The sequence below is a fragment of the Pseudopipra pipra genome, chromosome 6 (assembly GCF_036250125.1).
Source record: "Pseudopipra pipra isolate bDixPip1 chromosome 6, bDixPip1.hap1, whole genome shotgun sequence".
In the NCBI taxonomy this organism is placed as follows: domain Eukaryota; kingdom Metazoa; phylum Chordata; class Aves; order Passeriformes; family Pipridae; genus Pseudopipra; species Pseudopipra pipra.
The window spans coordinates 35,854,459-35,878,812 of NC_087554.1; the positions used below are offsets into that span (position 1 = coordinate 35,854,459).

The 24,354-nt window shown below is 32.8% G+C and overlaps 1 protein-coding gene across 4 annotated transcripts in view; it reads right to left on the reverse strand.

Annotated features, from left to right (window-relative positions):
- The window catches only part of NOVA1 (NOVA alternative splicing regulator 1), a 142,039-nt gene that overhangs the window by 79,259 nt on the left and 38,426 nt on the right, over positions 1 to 24,354 (reverse strand). The window contains exon 1 of one of the 4 annotated variants that reach the window (XM_064658522.1): positions 6,615 to 6,639. The exons of the other annotated variants lie outside the window; for them this stretch is intronic. The gene's annotated coding sequence lies outside the window, so the exon portion shown is untranslated. Of the gene's footprint in view, positions 1 to 6,614; positions 6,640 to 24,354 lie in introns of those variants that run through there. 4 annotated transcript variants of the gene reach the window in all.

A 24,354-nucleotide genomic window follows, 5' to 3' on the forward strand; every position in this document is an offset into this window, starting at 1 on the left:
CAAGGGAGACAAAACAATTCTAACTTCACACATCAAATAATGGACTCAAAAATGTCCTTTATTTCACCAACTGAAGTGTGGAATTTTGGATTATAATATCCATAAAAATGTTGACTCAGCGTTAACAGTCAAAGAGAAAATAAAATGTTAGGAATTTCTAAGAAAGGAATATAAACCAGAAAAGAGTGTGACACAGCATATGACAACATAAAAGATTTGCATGTTTCAACTGTTTTCAACTGTATTCAACTGTAGTCCCTTTAACTCTGAATGAAGCATTAGAAATGGAAAAGATTCAGAAAAGACAGTTAAAGCCATAGGCTGGCTTCTAATACAAGAATTAATGTAAGCTTACACTCCTCAAAATCAGGAAATTGCTTGAGCTAAATGTCAGATATCTGCAAAATCATGAAGGCACAGGAAACGGACTGATTCAATCTCTCTTCTAATACAAGAACAAAAAGTTTCATGAAGTAAGGTCCAAAAATAAATTAAAGGATGCAATGGCTCTTTTGCAGTACTAAATAGAGTTCCTATCACCTTTGTATACATTTCACTCTGTCACAAATGGGCTTGTAATGTGTGTATTTCTGAGGATGAAAATCTTCAAAAAGTCATACTAATGCAGAAGACTTTAATCAGAGATTTCAGCAGAACACAATCTGCATACGTATATACCTTTATTGACACATATCCGATACAGACATTCAAGTTCAACATGTGGTACTGTCCTTCCTGAACATGAAGGTTTTTCCTCATCTATGGTTAGGAAAGCAGCAATCATTAATTGAGTAAGCTATTATTGAAATACAATTTGTATTTTACACATTGTCAGACTTTGGGTTAAAAAAATTACTCAATATATGAAGTGTAATTTAAGGGATAATTATTCTGAACATCAGATTTCATTAATCAGTATAAGGTCATTGCAAAATTGATCAGGACAGACATTATGTCTTCTAAGTCATTACACAAGAAGATAGAATTGAGGAATCAAGATATAACTCTGTAACAGATGACAGAGAATGTAAAGTATGCATACAGAGAACCCAAGTGTTATTCCACTCACACAGTACAGACAGATTCTTCTCAGTTGACTATCATGAATTTTTGAAGCTACTGTGAACATGAAGAAAGTTCTACCTATGGCACTGTATTGTAAAATATACATACATTTAATACTTCAAGAAAACAAAAAAGGCTACAATTTTTAATGAAACAATGAAAATTTTTAGAAGTCCATGCCATGTTAGCAGATAGGCTAATATAACCACACTTCCACAAAATATGAGTACACAAAACGTAATATTCTATAACTGCTTAAAGTTAACTAAAAGAAAATGTGTAAAAAGACTTTTAAATGTATTAAATTCAGTTTAATGACTACAAAGTAAGTACATGAATGTAAAAGCAATGTTCTGTAAAACAGTTACAGTAAAAATATGTTCATATGAACTTCATAAATGACAGTTATTTATACATACTTAGAATTAATTTTTCAGTAATGTTTATATCAAGTACACTGCCTTTGAAAGAAAAACTCAATGTCATAAAAAAAGCCTGCACAAAATTAAGTTACATAAATGCACTGCTAATAACATTTAAAATACTCTATTCTATTTACAGCTACTAATTTACCAAAGTACCAAAAAAACCCCCAAAACCAAAAATACCCACAATTTTTACATCAATTACAGAATACTCTAAAACAACATTTCCATTTTAAAGTTGAGAAGATTTGATAAAATTTTTCATGGAAATACTCATTCCTAATCAAATTCCTAGTTATAACAAATCTTTGAGATAATTTACAATAAAAAAAATAATTTACAATAGTAAATTAACTACAATTAAGAATCTATAAACTCCATAATCTTAACAAACATGTTCACTCCTGTTAAAATTCCTACAAAAACAAGCATTATCCTTAGGATATGACTTTTATAAAATAAATACAATATAATTTTTAACCACTTTATTTTTTGTTATGTAGCTTTGGATGGGACGATTAAGTAAAACTAAAAATTATTATTAATATTTCTGTTATTTCACAAATGCTTACTGTAAAAATCTCAGTTCACTAATATTTCTGAAACATATCTTCTAAATCTGTTTATGTTACCAATTTTATAGCGATCCAAAACAGAAATGAAACTAAATTCAAAAACGGTAATCAATAAAAATACCTTAATTAAAAGTAATTCAATAATGTTTTATTAATGAAATAATAATAAAATACTAGGAGATTTTATCAATACAAATTTTTTAAAATTTTTACAGAGAGAGCATTTCACAACTACGGAGTTGTTCTCAACCAACTGGCATCTTCATTTTCCATTTCAAGTTTTAATATCTGCTTAAACTATATTCACAGCAAGACTTCACACTGGAGTAAATTTTGTGTCCACAAAGCAGGTATGATTTCTGTGTTCTGGATCTTTAACAAGTGATTTAAGAAAAAAATTTTTGCTATCTTTTATTTCTGTCGGTCCTGAAGCAATAGCAAGCTAAGAAACCATTCTAGCCTGGTCATGCTAAAAAGACTTGCTCAATAAACATCAATAAATTAAGCCTTATTGAAAGTTGCAGAAATATTGTTCAGAGCAGAATTAGTTAAAAAAAAAAAGTACCCTTTATAATTAGTTAATCCATAATTTGTATATAAGCCTTAATTTAGCTAGGACTTTTTTTTCTTTCTTTCTTTTTAACAATTGAGTCTTTAAAGTCATACTTGGTTTTCAAGAATGAAAGGTAGAAAACCAAATTCAAAAAACAGAGCCTCTACGGAAATCTGACAAAGTCATTTCACAATGCCATCTGTCAGCATAGTGCTCCCTAGTACTTCAAATATTTTGAAGTGGGATGAATAAAGGTATTAGAAAGGAAGAAGAGCTCTTTCAGTTAAACTAAAATGATTACCAGTTAAACACATATGACTAGCATCTTACATTGCACCAGATAGACTGTTAGAAAAGTTCTTAATCTACTAAGGTACTATCTAAAAGCCAGATGTTCCTTCTAAGACATTTCTATGTGTACTGTCCTCTAATTTTGTAACAAAAATGCTAACTAGTATCAACTAGCAACGAATTCACAGAGCAGACAGACATATTTTATTTAACTCCTGTTAAAAACATCTGTCCCCTAATGTCCAGGCCTTTCTTCTAAAAGTTCATCTTTTCAACGTACAGAGCTTTCAAGTTTTAACTGGCGTTGAATGTAAAAAATATTTTTAAATAAACTTGAAAGTATTTTAAAATAAACTTCACCTAAAGTTACTTGATCTCACATTCAGAATAGATAGCCCTGTTCTTTCAATGCAATCTACTATAATGTGGAACACATAGGACAGTTTATTTTTAAATGCAGCCTACAATTTAGTCCAATACATATACATATTCATTAAGTCTGATCAATCTAATCAAAGATGTCCTTGAAAGTATTCTCAAGGAAGACATTAAATCAGCATAAAACAAATATGTCACATAGCAGAAGGAAAAAGAGGTTACTGTATATTGAAACACTTCAACACTATGAAAACTCCAAGTTGCTACGTTTCTAAAAATATAGTAAAGAATATATAATAATAAAAAATAAAAATACCATGACTTTGCAAACTAAATTTTGATATATAAAACTATAAAACAAAACCTATAAAAAAGCCGCATATATACATATAGTATGTATATGTATATACCTGATAGTCAGATATAGACAGTGCAGTGTTTCTGCACTAAATCTGAAGTATTATTAGCATGACTTATACACTAAACAAACCTAAAACCAAAACATTTGAATGTGAGAATTTTCATCTATTATAGAGAAGAAGAAGAGTAAGCATCTGATGCTATGTGCTGAACAGCTATTTTCACAATTTAATTACATGGCAGTTAATGCTACAAATGTGAAATGCGCCAAATTGAAAATCCACAAAGCATAGCATTCAAAAGAGTAGCATACTTCTTGTATGTAATCAGCAACACCTTAGAAAAGTGATGTAAAATAACATGTGATTTCTGTGCACTTAAACACTCTATTACACAACCACACTATAACAATATTTAATGTACATACATCAAGTAATCCTTTTTACTAAATCTTATACACAATTAGAGTAACAGGAAAAGAATTTGCATTAAAATTTTCATCCTTCAGTTTTACTGATGAATTTAAGAAGTTTATTCTAGCTTAATGTTGATTTTATAAATAGCTGCTGATATTCATATCAAGATTCTTTCCTCTTCCCTCACAACTGAACATCATGGCAGCAGATACTAATGGAAACATGTTGACCTATACTCTAGAAGAAAAAGAGATGGAACAAAATGTTTAAAGCAATAGGAGAAAAGTATCAGTGTTTAAAGCAAAAGCGAATACATATACATAACGACAGAAACTATGGAGATATTTCAATTTCCGTTTGTTCTTAATTTTGTACAGATTACTCTTTGAAATCAGGAAAGGGAAAGTATCATTAACCCATAATCCATAAGGTACAGCATCTGTCTTTGGCATTTATAACTTCACAATCAAGGCAGATTCTAAGAACAGTATTGGAAAGGGATACAAAAGCTCAAATGTTTTTAAGAAGAGCTTTCTTCATGCAAGGGATCACACATAATTTGGGGCAATTGTAGTCATTAACAAAGGCTGTGAGTTCAATATAGTAAAATTCCTTCTAGGAAATGGAGTTCAAGTATAGAAAACTGATGAGCAGGGACAATATTTTACATTAGACAAGATATAGAATTAGAAAGCAATTAAATTCAAGTGGTATGATCAGAGAAAGTTCTTAGTCAAATCACTCTGAAAGTGGCTTTTTGAAGAAATGAAAGTTAAGGACCTAGATAAGACATTGGTAACCTGCAAAGAAGAACAAGCATTTGAAGGTTTTTACAAACAAAGAGAAAAATTTAGATGCATGCAATCTGGAATGTCATAGATTGGCTGTGCAAATTGACGTACAAATTATAGTCTTGAAAAGAAAGGGTAGGTTGTCCACAGTAACCAAAAATGAACAAGAAGGAAATGTCTGTGAAGAGAACTGAGATCAGATTTCAAATTACTTAAGTTTTAAGTAGAGTATCTATAAGATGAGCACAGTCAAGACAGGATGTCCTAGGAATCACAGACAGGAAAACTAGATATGCGCATCATTGCAAGTAACAAAAAAATACGCTCCTGACCAAATCTGTTTGTAAGACTATGTATATCAATAAAGAATATTAGGAAGAAAATCTCTGGCACACAGACTAAAGTGAGACAATGGCAGGCAACCTACCAAATGATGAGATATATGAAGACAAAGTCACAAATGGATGACAGTTTCTTGTAGTTGATCATGACTACAGAGCTATACTCAGTAACTGAAATGAGTGTGAAAAAATTGCATACATATGTGGTTCAGGAAGAACAGAGGAAGGGAACAAAATAGTAGTCATACATTTTTAACAAGAGGAAACCACTAACTAATAGAACAAAAGCTGGAATGAATGAGCTTCAAATAAAAGGAAGGCACAACTAACTCAATATTGATATACACCATATACCCAGCTGGGTATATGGGATTGCTTTGTAGAAAATGCATTAAAAATGCAGAAAAACTACAGGCTTATGCTTGCCAAACACAAAATAACACATAGAAAAAGACCTCTTCTGGGGACTGCAGGTAGGAGAAAAAAATGCTTTGATATCTTCCACCTGACATTACATGTATGATTTGGCAGAGAGAGTCCGATACAAGGTTTTAAAGTTGGCCACAGTTTTTCATGCTCACCTAAATTAATGAATCATCTACAAATGCTAACTACCTAAAACACCCCAAAAGCAGAAGTATAAAACAGTTCCCTAATTAGAAGATAATCTTTTTCTTACGTATATATGTTTCTAAATCTATGATGAAAACCTAATCTTAATAATTTTTTACACTTCTGGTAGTTCTACAGAATAAAATTACTATTACTATTATACCTGAAAATACAAATCTTTTTAGTGTCACTCCTGACCTTAAGTTAATACCTATAAAAATGAAAAAAAAAAAAAAAATCTTTTGGGCTCTTTGACCTTGTAAAGCAGGAAAATAGAAAAGTACTTTCCTTTGAGCTACAGACAATCATAAATTAGATAAAGATGGCAAGCTAAAGCAAAAGAAAAACTAATAGAAATTTAAAAATTTTGTTATATAATTGAAGTAACTATTTAATTGCCTTTTTTTCATTTTTTTCATTTTTCACTGTTTGTTCCCCTACTAAAGTGCTGCTTATATTATTGTCAGAAGTAGTAGAGTGGACGCAGCTGAGACTTATTGTTTGTTGAATCTCATGTAAGCCAATGAAATGTAATTTTAAAAAATAGCAAGCCTTATTAAATAGGAAAAATAATTTTATTTACAAACCCATAAGCCTTCATATAATGCAATATGGCAAAATATATAGTACTAAACTGTCACGCTATCAGACGTGCACTACTAACACTGATGAGAGCCTATTTAATCTGCTAAATGTACTTTAATGTGGTTACTGATATGAACAAAAGTGGCATAAAAAATGAAGAAATTAGACTGTCAACTGTGAAAAACAGAATAGGATGATGTAATATTAGAAGTAATTTCTCACAAGAATCCTGTGCTGAATTAGAGCAACTTTCCAGCGATATGCCATTTCCTTCCTGTGCCACTCCATACTCCCTGAAAATATATAAAACGGAATGGGTTTTACAGTACATGGAGTCATGTTAATGTCAGTTACTCTCTAGGCTTTATGATTCCTTAAGGATATACCACAAAAAAAAAAAATATCTTATTCCACAAATGAATTTAGTTTTTGTACTGCAGACAAACCTGATGCTGGTAAGATACGGCCAATGAGTGCACTGGAACAACTGTCTGCAGCTCACCCTGCACTAAAATAACTTTCAGAAACATTGCACTTTTAAGAATCACACTAAAACCAGAAAGCTTTTTTTTTTTTTTAAGACTCAGTGAGATTCAAAACTGAGCTACATTTTCTGGGGCAGAAAAGTCAATGCTCCAAACCTTAATTTTAGAGCAACCAAACTTACAAGCGCATGTAATAAAATTATGGCCTAATTTAAAACAATTGGTTATCATTGATTTTAGAAACCTATTTTTTAATTCAAACCCTAGGAAAACACTAGAACTGTGTTCCACAGACAGTGTTTCAGGAAGCAACCTGCAAGCAACTACAAAATAAGGAGTAGGTTCTCCTTACTAATATCTGAAAAGTAAAAAAATCGTAAATGTATCCACAAAACACCTAGGAATAGTTGGAAGAAAATTAACTTTGAAATATAGATCTAAGGTCCAAATTCAACATTTTAGTATTTTTTTTGTACTAATTTGGACTACAGAGACTTTAAGCATCAGTACCTTTACAGGATGGGAATTACAGCTGCCTGCCGCACTCTCCTTCCCAGCAGTATCAGCCAAAGCTCACATTTCCAGTCTGTGATATCTGGTAAAAAATTGAATGGAATGCCATGTCACTGCTCTGCAGATTTCTGAAACTAGATGTATCTGCTTTTTTTGCCTGTGTAATGACTACAAAATCTCATATGCTGTCTCTTCTCTAACAAGCATAGCTGATTTGAACTGGTTCTCTCAAATCTAAAAGAGCTAAGGTTTTTAGGAATGTGTGAACTTGTAAGCTCTGTAGCTCATTTTGAAAACTACTGGATATCAGAAAAACTCTAATGCTGTGTAAAGAAAAAAAACATGCCACTTTTGTTTTTAAGCAGTATGCCTACAATATTATTGCTACAGAAAAATGGACTTTTTTAATGTCCTATGCATTCTTGAACTAGATGAACACCACCAAAGACATTTGATTTGTTCATTTTATTAACTGTTCATCCACTGAAAAAAGTGATGTAGAAGATTTATATCAAAGTAAATGAAGAGAAATTAAATCAAGTTTAGACAGAGCTGCCATTGAGGGACTTAAAGGTAAAATTACATTCCACAATGGAAGATGATCCTTTAATAGCAGAAGTCCTACCAACTATCCCTGACAAAACTGGGAAATAGAAATTGCAACAACTTTTGGATTTGTAGCTGAAATCTTGAACCTTATGCAACAATTAAACACTAGACTTACTCTAAAGAATACTTATCCTACAAAGCTCATAGGGTTTTAAATACGTGCTTTGGAACCTTTGATTTGGTTCAAGGACTTTTGATTTTAGTTTATTTTTGTAATACATAAGCACAAAAATACAGTGGTTGTTAAACATAATTTTAATATAACTTTTCAGGAAAGCAAAATACAGATATTTTGTTGTTTCAAGGTTAAATTTTTTGGTAAATGAAGAAAAGTACTATATACTACTTGTTACTATATAGACAATCAAATTTTTAAGGGGAATAACACAAGAGCTGTAGAAAGCTAACAAAAAGAATTTTCTTCTCAGTACTAGTTACGTTACAACTAGACTTACGAAGGCACAGACTGTATTTTAGAGTGTAAACAATTCCAAATAGTCCTCCTTAAAGTAATCTGAGAATTAAAAAGCAGAAAATAATCTTTTTCAAAAGTGAGTGACAAACTTTTTTACAACATATATATGTTCTGATTCTGTAAATATTCTTTTCAAATGTGCAATCAGTAACTTCATTAGATGCTTCTTCAACCTTCAAAACATTGCATGAGATGGAAACTGTCCAAGTATCAAATAACAAAAAAGGTAAAAAAATATAAAAGCAAAAAGCTACTGCTGTAACTGCAATACAAATTGAGCTAGTCATGAGACAAGGAAAATATTCAGAAAAATCATAATTTGTGCATCAAGAAAACAGATAAAATGGTATAGCTGTATCTATTTTTTTCGCAAAGCATGTAGGTAAAGTGAAAGCATGTATATTGTATTTAAAGGAACAAGTCAAGTTCAAAGCTGGGAATTTCTTCACTTCCAGCAGCAGTTTTTGGACAGTTCTGGTGTTGAGAATACAGACAGAAGCTTTCTCAAAAGTAGAAAACTTGCGCATTTTTGTTTTAGGTATGATGACACATTCATAATAATCTAGGTTGGGTGTAAGAGTATAAATTATATAAGTACTTAGAGTATATAGTGATAGCTCAGTATTCCTACCAGTGCCTTCTCTATATTCAGCAAAAAAATGAAAGTAATTACCATGATTGTGAATTCCATATATTTCATCACATTTTACATCGGGTCTTCTGTAAACCCATTGAAAATATATAGTACTCAAGTTTAATGCAGAAATGCTCATATCTACACTTCCTCCCCAGAAAATTTAAAATATATTCCTAATATTTAAAATTCAGATTTATCTTTAATTTAAAATGACTTGATGGAGTTGACTGAGATGGATGTCTATGGCACACTGACTGTCCAGTGTCCAATACTTTACTAAATGCATGAAATTGATGTACTATATCAAAAATGGTTACTCATTATAAAAATAATGCAATTACTTTTAAGAAAATATTAAAACATTTAAACGTGTTTCAGATCCCATTTAATACAGTCGTTTTGGAGAAATTTGATGACAAAAGATAACAGTGTCTGGGATAGCAACATTTTTCTCATATATTTTCTTCAATACAAAAATGGCTATAAATTTGAGGTAAAAGTACCAAGAAATGCAAATCTTTCAGTGCACACAAAATATGCATTTTAACAAATAAGCACTATTATACTACAGCTAGTCCATATGGTAGAGAGGAATTAAACCATTTGGGTACTCATTTATTTATTCCAAATACAATTAATATGATCTAAAAGATAACAGGAAAAATATTTCTGTAGAGAAGTTACATCTGTTACTCCAACAAACAAGCTAGAATACCGTGACAATGATCAACTTATATATTCTATTTTCAACTTTTTCCCTGAAATTTCTCTTTTCTACACATAGCCCCATAGAGAATTTCCTTCTAATTATTGTCAGGTTACATACCCATTTCATCATTTTACAAGAGAATGATGGCCTTATTTTTCTTAGAAGAAAGTTTTTGTTAAAAAATTAAAATTATTCTATTCCTTATATCTTAAAAAGAATACACAGAAAAAAGATACATATATATAATCAGAATGATTATGTTCTCTGACAATTTTAGTATATTCCCATATTTCCCACTGTTATACAAAGGAGGGGATGTGCTTTTTTGATTACCTACTCTGTATCTTATCATACACTTTCACAGTATGAAATAATACTTTGTAATATATCACAGCACACATCAAATCTGCAAATATTTAAAAGAGGTGATCTGCTTTGATCTAACTTTTATATACTAAGCATGGTTTTGCAGAAGTGAACATATCTTTATCTTTTTAACTGGCATCAGGTATTTGGAAATATATGACTGCTCATCTCTTCGTCAATATTTATCCAAATTAAGAGAAAAAAATTGAAGAATGGAAGAAATATGCAGTCTAGATGACCTTTTTATTATTTCACTACTAAAATTTTCATTTTAAGAAAGACCCTGCTGTTGTTTGTACTCCAGTATATGGTATTTCAGTACAGTGGAGGGCAAGGTGTTTTTAAACATTAAAAAAAGACTTTTAACAAAGCAAACAACAGAAATCCTAAATTTTAGGCCACCCTCACAGTAGCACACTTAAAGAAGTTCTACCTCTACGAAGGGTCAATATCTACACTGAGGATTTCAATCTAGTGTTGGTTACTTTGTTTCATTTAATTTTAAAATTCCTACTAAGAATTTGTTTTACGTGGAAAAATTAACATAAGACAGGGGACATGAACCTACATTGTTCATTCCTTAAGAACATACATTGGTCATGAAGACCAGAAGGAAGAATCAGATCAAGAGCTTGAAATGAAGAAAGTAACAGGATGCTGTGTGTAACTGCAGAACTGTGCTAAATGAGCTTTCTCAAACTCACGAAATATACATCGGTATTCCTGAAGTTATAGTTCAGATTAATTCCTCAACCTCAGTATTGCATTAATGACTTCATGTCCAAAGCCCAAGAGTAAGATTGATGAACTGAAATTTAGTAAATAACAGAATGCAAATATTCAGTCATGCAGTAGTGGCGGTTTAAGTGCATTCACCTAATTTTTTAAAAGGAAGTACAGTTCAACATGAAAGATAAAAATATATTTCAAATATTTTTTTAATCATGCTGATTTTCTTCCTATGTTTGCTTTATACTTCAGTGATAAAGAAGAACTGTAGTGCACTATTTCCTGTTTCTCAACTAATAAAACATAAACAGAAGAAAACAATTTATAGAAAACAAGGCCCACATATATTACAAATTATTTAGTCTGGCGGCTTTTACGCATGTGAATAGAAAAAAGGGAGAAAAACTACTGTGGAGTTATTTGCAGCACAGAAGTTCTTCAAAACTAAAATACAACTGAATAGAAAATGCTTCATTTTCTGAATAGTCACCCAAAATTCTATAGATGCAAGTGTTGAAAACATTCAAAAGCTTGCAAAGGAACTCCTACTTTTATATATATAAAAATGAACATATTTGTGCCATTTCACATGCTTTTGGAAAGGCAGTTCAGTAAACATTTGAAACTAAATTGTCTAAGTTAGACAATTAAGTTTAATTACTAAATTAAATTGTCTGAACTGTACAATTAACTAAAACCAAATTAAACAATTTAGTTATCATCTCTAGTTAAAAGAATTACTGTGCTACTTGTACAGTAGAAGGCAGTCTTCAACATCTACTCAGTGTTTTGAAAGCAAAAAGTAAAGTTACATGCCAAAGAACTACCCTATTCTTCCAGAATCCAAGAGACACATAACCAACGTTTATTTGCAATCCACCTTAGAAACCAAAACCTATGACTTGACAATACTTCATTTAAAAGACAGTTTTATTTTGCCACGCTATATAACAAGACGTCCTAATTAAGACATGGCATGTTGCAGAACTAGATTTATAATAGTGTTGCAAAAATATGTTTTTAAAGATATATTTGCAGTAATTTTCCCTGTACCATTACAATGCATGGTAGTCTTCTGTATAGAATTGGAAATACTAGTGATTATATATTTTTAAGCTTTTTTATCACTACACTGTATATTGAAGCTCTGGAGGAAAGCAAACACTAACACTCTTATTTGCCTTCACAATAATGCATTCTAAATACTGGCAAATGAGACATTCAGCTGGAGAGTGAAACGAAAACAAAAGTTGCTCTTTTCTTCTACTGCAACATGTCAGTCATACAACAGTTGCTTTTCACAGTAAAAAGGGCTTGCATTTCAGTCTAAAAGCTATTCCAATAACAAAATCAGGAACTAACGTGCATCCATAAAGTAGATATCATATGCTTACACAAGACTGAACTTTGCAATATTTATTACCTTTGTTCACTGTTAGACCACAAAGCTTTCATCTCCTGCTTTGGGACAGAACAAGACCAAGACCACACTCAATAACGTATTTCAGAGAGAGAAAGTACATGCAAGCATGCACAGTGCCGAATAAAGTCACAGAATAACTCAAAATCTAACTGAAGTAGTTGCAACTGTAAATAGAGCCCAGCCCCAAATCCAAATTGAGATACAGATTGTCAGAGTGATAACATTAAGAACTTTAAAACCTCATAATGAGATCCCTGTCTAGGTCAGGGCTTGGTGACACAGCCCTCCTCTGCTGTGCCAATAAGAGGCAAAATGCCTCTCAGTAAAATAGTGACAGCTTGGCAAAGTATATACCAAGCATCCCTACTAAATTCACAACTAAGACTAAATGAAAAAAGATCTATAAAAAGGTCACAAATCAGAGCTAGAATTCCACTAAACTTAGCATATAACCACACAAGACTACAGGGTTTAGAAAACGAACAAGCTTTAACAAACACATGGCCATACAAAACACTGCTGTTTAACATAAGGATTCAGAAACCATTTGTTTGTTGATTTTGTTGGTTTAGTTGGTATTTTTTTTTGTTGTGGTTTGATTTGATTTCTAGTGATAGCTAGTGGCTACTTATATACTACTAAACAGATGAGAAACAGTCTACAATTCACATTCAATAACCTCCCCTTGGTAGATGTTGGGAAGAGCCTGTTATTTAGTTAGTTTTTATTGGAAGGTGCTGTTAAGGTGAAGCGATGAGGGTAAGAAAATTTAACTTTCTTGTCTGAAGTTTCAAAAACATATCCAACTCAGATACCTGAAAATTATGTAGTTTCAACTGTGGCAACTGAGATTCAGCTTTCCTTAATGATAGAGAAGTTAAATGAATTTTGAGGAATTAATTTTAACAAAAGCTGAATATATGGACTTTATCAAAAGTTGATAAGCATTTAGATAACTTCAAGTATCTCAAGCTCAACAGTAGTATAAATGAAAATTTCATCACAGAAGATAATGATAATATGGTTGGAAAATGATAGAGACATGATGAGCTAAAATGTATTTCTATTAGACTTCAAAAGTTTCATTCATAAGAAAACATTGTAACACAGGAAAGCATGCAAAATACATCTGTTACTCATGCTTGTAAATTTCTAAATGGGTAAGAAGCCAAAATTTTAGTTCATCTAAAAAGATTTTATAAAATTCTACTTTGGTTTGTTATTGCAATATTTTTGTTTTGATGTATTGGTAATTCATACTGTTTTGTTATATCTGGGAAAAGTAATAGAAAAATTATTATTAAAAACACACCATTTTTTCATCAAAAAGTAAGGTAGCATATTGCTCAATAAACCTTACCCTATTCAAATTGACCACTGGATTTTTTCCAACATCTCAAAAATAACTAAAATTCATATATAAAAAAAAATTCCAAAACACTTTTAAGTGTACCCACTGCACAAGGAAAAGTCAAAGATGGTAAATTACTGCAATCCACATGAAGATACTAGAACTAAAAGAATATGAACACTGCTAATCTAAAATAAACATCATGCTGCTGTTTCATCAAAATTTTAAGTGTGGCAGTTTCAGCTTTTAATGGTTGTATCTTACTTAACATAAGATACCTTTGGCTTTGCAGATTTTATTTTTTTTTAAACTTTACTGCATATACATCAGAGTAACACTGAAGGCTTGGAGAGTTCTCGCTCTTCTATTATTTCTATTAGCCACAAAAAACCAAGAAGAAACCAAGAAGTCAACTTCTATCCCTTAAAAACAAGTTCAATATTCTATTACATTGGATCATCAGTCTATTATTAGTAGATCAAAGCTGATCTTCTTGGAGTTCAAGCTGAAGTAACTCATACTTCAAATGCTCTGAAGGCTTAATTAATATATATTATTAAATGTTATGTAAAATTCTTGAAACTGAAAAGTACTTGTATCTTCTTAGTTGGTTTATCTGGAATTTAAATAACTTTCCAATTATCACAGTTTGGTACCCATGTACAACATCCAGCAGCTTATTATTAATTTGGACAGTCAAGGGAAAGCTCAAGTACCAACTAATCATTTGGTTATTTGAGACTGAATGCTCACAGAACCTTGAAGATGTCATTCCTGTCTACATTCAAGGGCATTTACAATGTAGAATGGGAAAATTTAGAATACCTTTAACCATTAACAATACTTAATCTTCAAGAAAAGCCTGTAGTTCTTTATGTCTCAAGGCTACAAAGTGTGAGTAATTGTAAAGAATGAATCATAGATGGGCTGCTAAGTGTATCAGCCAGTGATTATATGTGAGATAATTATTATCTTTTTACAGAGGCTATTAAAGGAAACTAGAATTGATAATTAAATACTGTATTACAATCCTCTGAAGGACAACCTTGTCAATATTAGTTAATTCAGGAAATAAAAACATCGCATTTCAAATGAGCCTTTTGATTTGTAAGCAGCAATAGCTTCTCATTTTGAAAGCAATATTTTTTAAAACCTTAGAAAAATATACCTGTAAAACAGATTGGTTTTTCAACACTGAACTAATTTTTAGGCAAGAACAAAACTAAATTTTAATCGCACAGGATTTTGAAGGTACAGATATTGTATTAGTTGACAAACTTCTGATGTATAAAAGCCACAGAGGTTCTTCAAGACACCTTTATTCAAGTGCGATATCATCAAAACTGGTCTTTTGTTTAACATAAATTGTTTTATGCAGCTTGAAATCATGCCTGAAATCTTCCCTTGTTGAGGTATGTAATAAGTAACATATTTTTAAGTAACACTTAGAAACATGAATGCATATCGCAGATGAGCTTTTATCAAGCCTACTAATAGTTCAATAGGAAAACAATATTCCTATTAAATCACATTGGAAATATTTCTTATTTAGATTGTTCTAAAGACCCTCAGAGGTTAAGTGTACTGTGAAAATTTGGCTAAATATTGTTATTACCTGGCCATCCAGTGTTACCACAGATCCAATGTTTCACACTGTGAAATATAAACACAGTAGCTCTTTCAAAACAAGAAAATAGAATAATTCCATTCTCTCAGGATAATGAGCTTATTGGAGAAAAGGCATCCTCTGCTACACAGAAGGAGTCATCAGTTTTAAAAAATCACATGTGAACTTGTGGTGCAAGTGACACATCCATAGAGACCGTAGCTGGAAGGACAAGAGCATTTACACTTGAGAAGAATTAAAAGCAAATATAAAATAAAAAGACTCTTGTTTGACATCTAAGGTTCCACCACACACTAATCCATAGCATTTCACACACTTATAACCATTATACTTCTTACCCCAACTTACTAAATCTAGGTACCAATAGATTCTTTACTATGAAATGCAGAAGCCTATCATTTCACCAATGCAAGTAACTATAAGCATGTGTACCCTTTACATCATATAAAGACTTTATACCATATAAAGAGTCAAATTCAAGGTCAATGGTCTAGCATTCAAGGCTTTTGAAATGGTTTCAAGCTACTTACCTATCTAGTAATATTTTTTTCTCCACAAGCGTCAAACAGCTGACGAAGCATGGCAGAGAAAATAGAGCCTTCTGAAAAAAACCCACACTGAATTCACTCTTCCTAACTATGCATCACAGACTCAAAAACAAAATAAAACAGACTTGAATTGTATAGTCATATTTGGATGAAAAGAAGTACAGGAGAGCTTAGTTTTGCTGGTTTGGGCTTCTTTTCCACCCTGGAGCTAAGCAAAAGGCCCACAATAACTCAACAGAGAAGAGCTGTTAAGTCTTGTCACCAGTTCTGATAGCAATAAACAAATATCAAATAGCAAAAGTCACAATATTTTAGCTTTTAGAAACCTAAGATAGTTCACTTTATAACAATGATCCTACACTACTTCAGTAACTCCTGAAGCAGAAGGTATTTACACTATTTGATAAATAGCCTCAAGTGGCAATTTCAGTCTTGTTTTTACATAGGATTAAATGATTACAGCAAGATCCAAAACAACAGTAACAACTCCTGTGTAAAGAGTAAAAGTACTGTAGTTCGTACATGAGAATTCAGAGGGAATGGATCAAGTGTGAGTCTCATGGTTTATCCAGGATAAAGCTAGACAAAATTTTAAAATTAAGTGACAGAAATCCTATCTGTTCCTGTTTTGTTTATTTGACTACCACTTCCATGTTATATCGCTGTGATTAAGACAAGGTTGCTCCAACTCACATCTTCATTTGTCCAAATATCAGAGTCAGACATTGAAGTAATTTAGCTCAAAATATGTGATGATTCAAACATCTAAACCAAATATTTTCCCTAAAAAGTCAAAGGTGGAAAGGTAAGACAGAATGATATACCCAGATAAAAATGCTAACGTTCAACTTATCAAGTAACTTTCCAAAAAATGAGAAATAATGTGTTTATTAATTATACCTTTAGTATGAAAATACATTTGTATCATGGCTTTACTGCACTAGCTAATCACAGTGCTTGCAAACAAAGACCATTAGCATATTGCTATCAAGTCAAAATAAATTCTCAGTAATTTTCACTGGCCAAGGTAAAGCGAAGTATAACTTCAGCATACCAAAGATTTAACTGATGAAAGCACAATGAGTCAGTCAAAGAAGGTAGGACTCCTTCTGACCTCTGTCACCACTCCAGAATATCAAATTAGCATAAACTATTAAGTATTTCCAGTGAAACATGAAACATGAGAAAATCTCTCACAATATAGTTTAATTTTAATTTCAGGTACAATTAATGAAAATTGGATTCGTTACTCAGAGATTATATATCGAATATTTTGGTGTTGTTTTTCTCAACTACAGAAATGCAAAAATTATGCTGCACTGGGCTCACAAGATAAACTTTTGACTTTGCTGAATTTATTTATCTCTGTAGAATTTTTCATCATTGATGCATTGATTTTCTCTCTTGTTGCTTATCAATTGACCATGATTTTTAACAACCATCATAAAAAGAATATAGATGTCAGTAATTGTCAAACTATCAACAATTATACTATGGAACCAACAGAAGACACATACCATAGCAATCATACAATGATGATTTTAAAGTGGAAGTGGGGACTCCTATCAAAAACTGAGCCATACAGTATCATAGAAATATTGAATCAAGGTACTGACATATTCAAATAAAGCTGGCCAGTACTGCAGGGGAAAATATATAGAGCTTTTTCAAATACCTTAACAGCAAAAGACACTGCAGAACTAACATTGGCCCATTACAGGATGAGGATGGTCCCTTCAAAAACAGGGACAGAGACAAGGCAGAGGTGTTTAATGCTTTTGTTGGCTCTGTTTTCAACACCTATAATAGACTAATGGGGTCCCAGTGCCCTGAGCTGGAGGTCCATGGCTGTGAAAATGATAGACTCTCAGCAGCCCCTGAACCTGTGCAGGATTTGCTGCTCCAGCTGGATTCCTATGAGACTAGGGATTCATCTGAGAATACTCAATGAGCTATCTGATGTCATCGTGAGGCCTCTTTCAATGACTTTTGAACAGTCTTGTGAATCTGGAGAGGTCCCAGTTGACTGGAAGCAGGCAAATGTTGTCCCAGTTTTCATAAAGGGCAAGAAAGACGACCCTGGAAACCATAGCCCTGTCAGTCTCAGTTCAGTGACTGGTAAAATTATGAAGATTATTCTGGGAGATATTGAGAAACACCTGAAGGACAATGCTGTTATCGGTCACAGCCAGCATAGCGTCATGAGAGGAAAGTCCTGCTTGTTAAATCTAGTTTCCTTTTATGACAAGGGAATCCACCAAGTCTGTCAAAGGAAGGCCAGTTGATGTAATCTTTTTGGATTTCAGTAAAGCTTTTGATACTCTCTCACAACATCCTTCTGGACAAAATGTCCAAATGGATAAACATATCATGAGTGAGCAACTGGCTCACGAGTCAAGAACAGAGGATAATAGTGAATGGGAATCAGACTGGCAACCTGTCACTCACTAGTGGGGTTACATGGGGCTCTGTTTTAGGACTAGCGCTCTTCAAAATCTTTGTAAACAGCTTCAATGCAAGTCTTGAAGGTATATAAGTTAATTTGCTGATGATACTAAATTGGGAGGAGCTGTTGTCTCCCTCAAAGACAGAAAGGCCCTGCAGAGAGACTTGGACAAATTAGAGAGCTGGACAGTCACCAACCATATGAAGTTTAGCAGAGACAAGTGCTGGATTCTGCATCTGAGACAGGGCAACCCCAGATGTACATACAGACTAGGGAAGGAGAGACTGGAGAGCAGCACTGAGGAAAGGGACCTGGGAGTTCTGGTGAACAGCAAGTTGAATACAAATCAGCACTGTGCCCTGTCACAACCGTGTGCTGGGGCCATCAAGCAAAGCATCACCAGCCGGTCCAGGCAGGTGATTGTCCCACTCTACTCTGCACTGGTGCAGCTTCACTTCAAGTCCTGTGTACAGTTTTGGCCACCACAATATAAGAAAGATATTAAGCTGTTAAAGAGCAGCCAAAGGAGGACAACGAAGATGGTGAAGGACCTTGAGGGGAAGCCATATGAGGAACGACTGAGGTCACTTGGCTTGTTCAGCCTGAAGAAAAGGAAACCGAGGGGAGACCTCATTGCAGTCTACAACTTCCTTTGTGAATGGAAGAAGAGGAAGGGCAGGCACTGATCTTTTCTCAGCGGTGACCTGTGACAGGACCTAAGTGAATGGCCTGAAGTTGTATTCACACATTCAAGTTATTATCTCAAAAAAACCCCAACATACATTAGTTTATGTACAGGTTTTTGTGTTTGGGTTTTTGTTTGTTTGTTTTAATATCATTTTATCTTAATTGCAACAAGATGACCGTTACTGCCTGGTAAACTCTGAAACCATCAACATTAAAACAGTCATTGCTTCATTAATGTTGCAGTCCATGCTCTGTGCAGGGTAATAATAATTTAGTGCTATAAACATAAGACTCTAGCACCTCCTAAAAGCACATGAAAAGTTTTTCTTGGTCAAATGAGAATAGATTATAAATGCAGTCACGCAAAATCAAGTTATCTTAATGAAAACAAAAATATTAGATATAAAGGGAGAAAAATTTAATTGCATGAACCTTAAAAAACAAGAGAAGTTATACTGTAATTCAAAATGCCAAGGTGTTTTAAGTGGCATTTATCTGTGGTAAGTATTTAAGTAAAATTAATACCAAATGCATAAAATATAAAATAACTTCAATATTTATTTACAATTTCAGGCCATTATTTGTAAAAAAAAATACATTAATTTCCTTAAGTGAACAGTTCTTTTGAAAGGGGGATATGTTAGTTAACTGATTTTTCAATCTTGAGTCTTTTATGCTCCCTTGCTAGCATTCAAATATTAAAAATGTGTGCAACTGATGTAAGTACAATAGCAAATCAAAGTTTTCAGTGCCTGAAATGTTACTAATTTTAACTCCTTCTTAAAAGTGCCTTACAAATTATTCTCTAATCTTGGGATTTGATGAATAGTTTACAGAAACAAGCTAAAAATAAGCCAGTGTTAAAAGGCAGGGTTGCCAGTTCTTTCATGGTCCCAGAAAACGTAGAGGAAGTTGGCAGGATCAGCTCAGCTCCACTGCGCTCCTGAAAAATATAAAATACCAGTGTCCACTGGATCATTGGGTCCTTAGCACTCTGGTACTGTTTATGAAAAAGATTTTGCTGATGACCATAATGGTGCTTTAAAATATGGATTAAGACAGATTTGTCAGCAGGTGTGATCTTTTGGTTTTAATGTTGCATTCTCTAAATACATATTAATTATAGGTAAAAAGTGCTTTGCATGATGACAAGTGTATTAGGACCTCACCTCTGGGCATCATTACTTAGATAGAAATATTAAGAAAAACTGAGATGAATTTAAATAAAAAATTATCTGAAGACTGTATACATCTGTTTTATTCCATTTTTATCTAATGAAATTATATTTAAAGTGTTAATCTCACATAAATACTAGGCAACATCTAATTGAATCTAAGGTTGAGAGCCTCCAACAGGCTCATAAAACCTTTCCCCTCACAATGTAACCACTAGTGTATGTCCTTTGACGGCGGCAAGTACAAGCTTAATAAAAAAAAGTAGTGGCATCACACTATTAATGTCTAGATATGTTAACTAAACCAGGACTTCAAAACATCCATGGAAAACTGTCAGTGAAATTTGGAGGTGACACCACTAGAAGTCCTCATGGACAAGCTTTCTTTCAACTGGAATCCTAGTTGAAACTGTAACAGCATTCTACAAGTCAAAGATTTTGCAGAAAAATTTTGGCTTGGAAAAAGGGCTCTACAGTAAAAACATAAAATCAAATAAGAATACAAAGGTATAATTCTAAACAGCAAAGTCAGAATACTTATCATTCTGTACCTGCTCAGTTACTGTCATCAAAGCAACAAAAGTGCTTCTGTACCCAGAAGTACAAAGATCCAATAAATTTGTTACTTAACAGCAGTTTCCCAAGGAAATCCATCAGTATTTCATTTACTCAAAACTCGCCAAATTCTGTTTTGTCCTAAGAATTTACCCAAGCTTGGACAGATTTTAAAGTAGTGTGCTACTCCAGCATTTCTCATCCCAGTTCATCAGCACAGATACTACAATGCCATCAATTTCTCAACATGCAATGTGAGTTCCAGAACTTGTATACACTTTCTGCACTTCCTTTTACAATACCCATCATGGTAATGCCAACAAGTAAATAACAAAAATGTAAATTAGATGTTGCAAAACTAATTCACAATGCACTGTGCAACTTGTTTACCAACTAAGAATGGATGCTTTAGTAGAATAAAAGGTTACACTGCATAAAAGAGCCTCTAAAATTTTTTGAAGTCTTTCAACTTTGAAAGAAAAAAAGAGCACAACTCCCAGGTCCTCAACATAACAAAAAAAGGACTAATCATGAACAAAAGATTTAAGAATTACATCGTCTTGCATTTTAATTCTATTTGGTATGTAAAGCAATTGAGTTTGATTTTTCAGCTTCCACAGCCATCAAACTGGGTGAAATCTTCACCTGCACTACAGTAATAACTAACATGTCAAAAGAGCTACAGTCCTACCCTATAAAATAGTCATGGCTCTCAAGTTTAATAGCTTGAGTGGTGTTAAAGTAACTACCAATAACTCTAAGAATGCTCTTCTGTGATGATAACTTCTCAGAGGAAAAAAATAAATGCAACTAATATTCCAACTGAGCAAAGATAAATCAAAGATAAAGAACCTCTCAACTTGGAGGTTAATTATTAGATTTCTAAACTTACTCATCGTGCACAGCCTTTACTTTTAGGCACTGATAGAAAACTGGTTAAAATCTGCATGAATTATCCTCCCAAATTATTTCCAGCTACTGTTAAAGGGCTCCAGGTCATTCCTTATTCTGTGAGTTGTGTATGATGGTCCTCACTAACTGGCTCTAGGTAGCTCTTCTGGAGTAGGGGGTATTAGACTAGATGACCTTCCAGTAGGGGGGTACTGGACAACAGGTCCCATTCAACATCAATTACTCTGTGAAGTAAAAACACCTATATTTTTCATTTTTGTATCTCCATTTTAATTTAGCTTGCGGAGGAGGTTAAAAATATGACAGAATATTCACTTAGGAGTACATAGAATTTAAACTGACTAAAATAGGAAGAGAGTAAGCAACAAATTGGTGAAGTAAACTTGAAAAATATTACAGAAACAAAAATTAAAATGCACTATTAAACCTAACTAAAACATGGTATCTCTAATTTACTGTGTATTACAATGAAAGAACAACTTCCAAATATCAGTTCAACCAGAATATTGTCTTCTCCTTATCTGTGTTAATTTAGGATTTTTAAAAAATGAAAAATGAAGTGACATTGACATCTCCCACAGACATTTTTACCTGGTACAAGAGAAGGAAAATGGTATCTCGATATAGTCAAGGAATAAGGAATACTTTAAAAAGAAAGGCTGTACAATTAATTTTGATAGCAATCTAAAACTAAAATTCTCCCATGATTCTGCCAAATAAATAGAAGCATTTCTCAAGATACAGCACAGCTTCATCCTGTAGTGGCCAAAACAATTTTTTAATGCCAGATATTACAGAAAATGTTTTCTCTTCACATTCCTTCCTCTGCTATTCAAACTTGTGCTTTTATACAGAAATTTTCATTTACTTGGAACTCACATGTTATGATATATATCACATTGTTTTAGGATAAATGACTGCACTTCTACTTTCATATGCAAATTATCTAGTTCACCACCAAATGTATGGTCACTCATCTACCAAAGGTGTTAAGAAAAGCAAGAAAGTTAAAGATTTCTGTAGAAAGTCATTACATAATGAAACATTGATATTCTACTACAGATTATGTTTAGAAGACTTTTTATCTGCCATGTAGGTCTTTTTTAGAAAGCAGAACAATAATGAAAAACTTAATACAATCTTTACATGGCACCATTACTTGCAATATATTTTACAATTTTTGTATCTGAGACCCAAAGATGCTATGACTGTAAATGAATTGTCAGTCACACAGGAGAAACTGAAGACTATAAGAAAGAATAGAAAGATTTTAGTACTACAGAAAGACTACACAGGAACAGCACAGAATACTCCCTATTCATTACAAATCACAAGGTTGAAGTGTTTTCAACTATCTGTTGTTGATCTTCTTTATATGCTAAAGTATTTACATACATTAAACATATGATATGTCCATATCTGGGATTTGGTAGATATGATAGTAAGCAAGATTGTTTGCAAGTCTGACAGATGGAAAAGAACGGGGTAAAGAACGCATTCAACTATGACCGCATCTCTGAAATTCTCTAAGGTACTTTTTTCCTAAATATATTTCCATTTCAGACACTTCACAATGAAATAACTCTTAATAACTTGTTTAATACCTGTAACAATTACCCAGGGTTTTCAAACAATTCACTTTTTGGTCCTAATTCTAGAAAAATTGTTTGTACCACACAAGACACACATAAGTACAATAAGCACAACTACATTAAGGATATAGCACACTTTACTGTCCCATACGGCAAAACAGACAGACTTCCTACAGAAGTCCACTATTTCTTTCATGGGGCACACAACACCATAGATATAAAAGATGTATGGGGAAAAAGAGAGCTTCAGGAACTTTGTCCATAGGGGACATTTTATATTTATCAGATAAAGTTTCTCAAGACCCTGGTTCTTTTCCATGGCTTTAAAATACATGTAACTTTTATGTACTTTCAAAACTAAAGTCATGATGATGAAGCATTTGTCAAGCCTGCCTTTGCCAAAGAATTAAACTAAATGCACTATCATGAAGCACCTAGAACGGAAAGACAACTGGTTCAGTGTGTCTCAGATATGATCTCAAAATATGAGAAACAACAATGAGAAAAGGCTGTTTTCAAAAATAATACTGAATCCAAAAGTGTATCTTTGGCTGTAAAACTAGAAATAATCAATAATCCACCTGTTTTACCTGCAAAATTGCTCTGCTGACTTAGTTCACTAAAACCAGAATGTCAGCCCAAGACGCAAACACACCAAACCCCTACTTTCAACTGCTAGTGACTGAGTATTTGCATCTATGATTTAATAATGTTGGGATAGCCTTGTCTTCTCTGCATTAATGGTAATGCAAGGAGGGAGGCCAAGGTACATAAGATGAAGAAGATATGTTATGCATTTATTACTATATATCAAGGTAACTAAATTCACATGATTCTAAATATAAAAAGACGAATACATATAAACCAAATAAAAGTGAGAAAAGTTACTGCTGATAACTTTGAGTAGATTTTTCAATACTTTTAAATACCTTTTAATTATGCTTAGAATTATTAACTGGTGTATAGAAGGTTCTTCTGATAACTAATATTAAAACAGGAACATAAAAACTTGGAAAAAATCAAAGTAGAATTCTGCCTTTTGGCCACCTACAAATGAGCTGTTTTCCCAGACCAGTTCATTCTAAAAAGTATAATCTAAGAGAAAGCAAACAAAAAAATTATT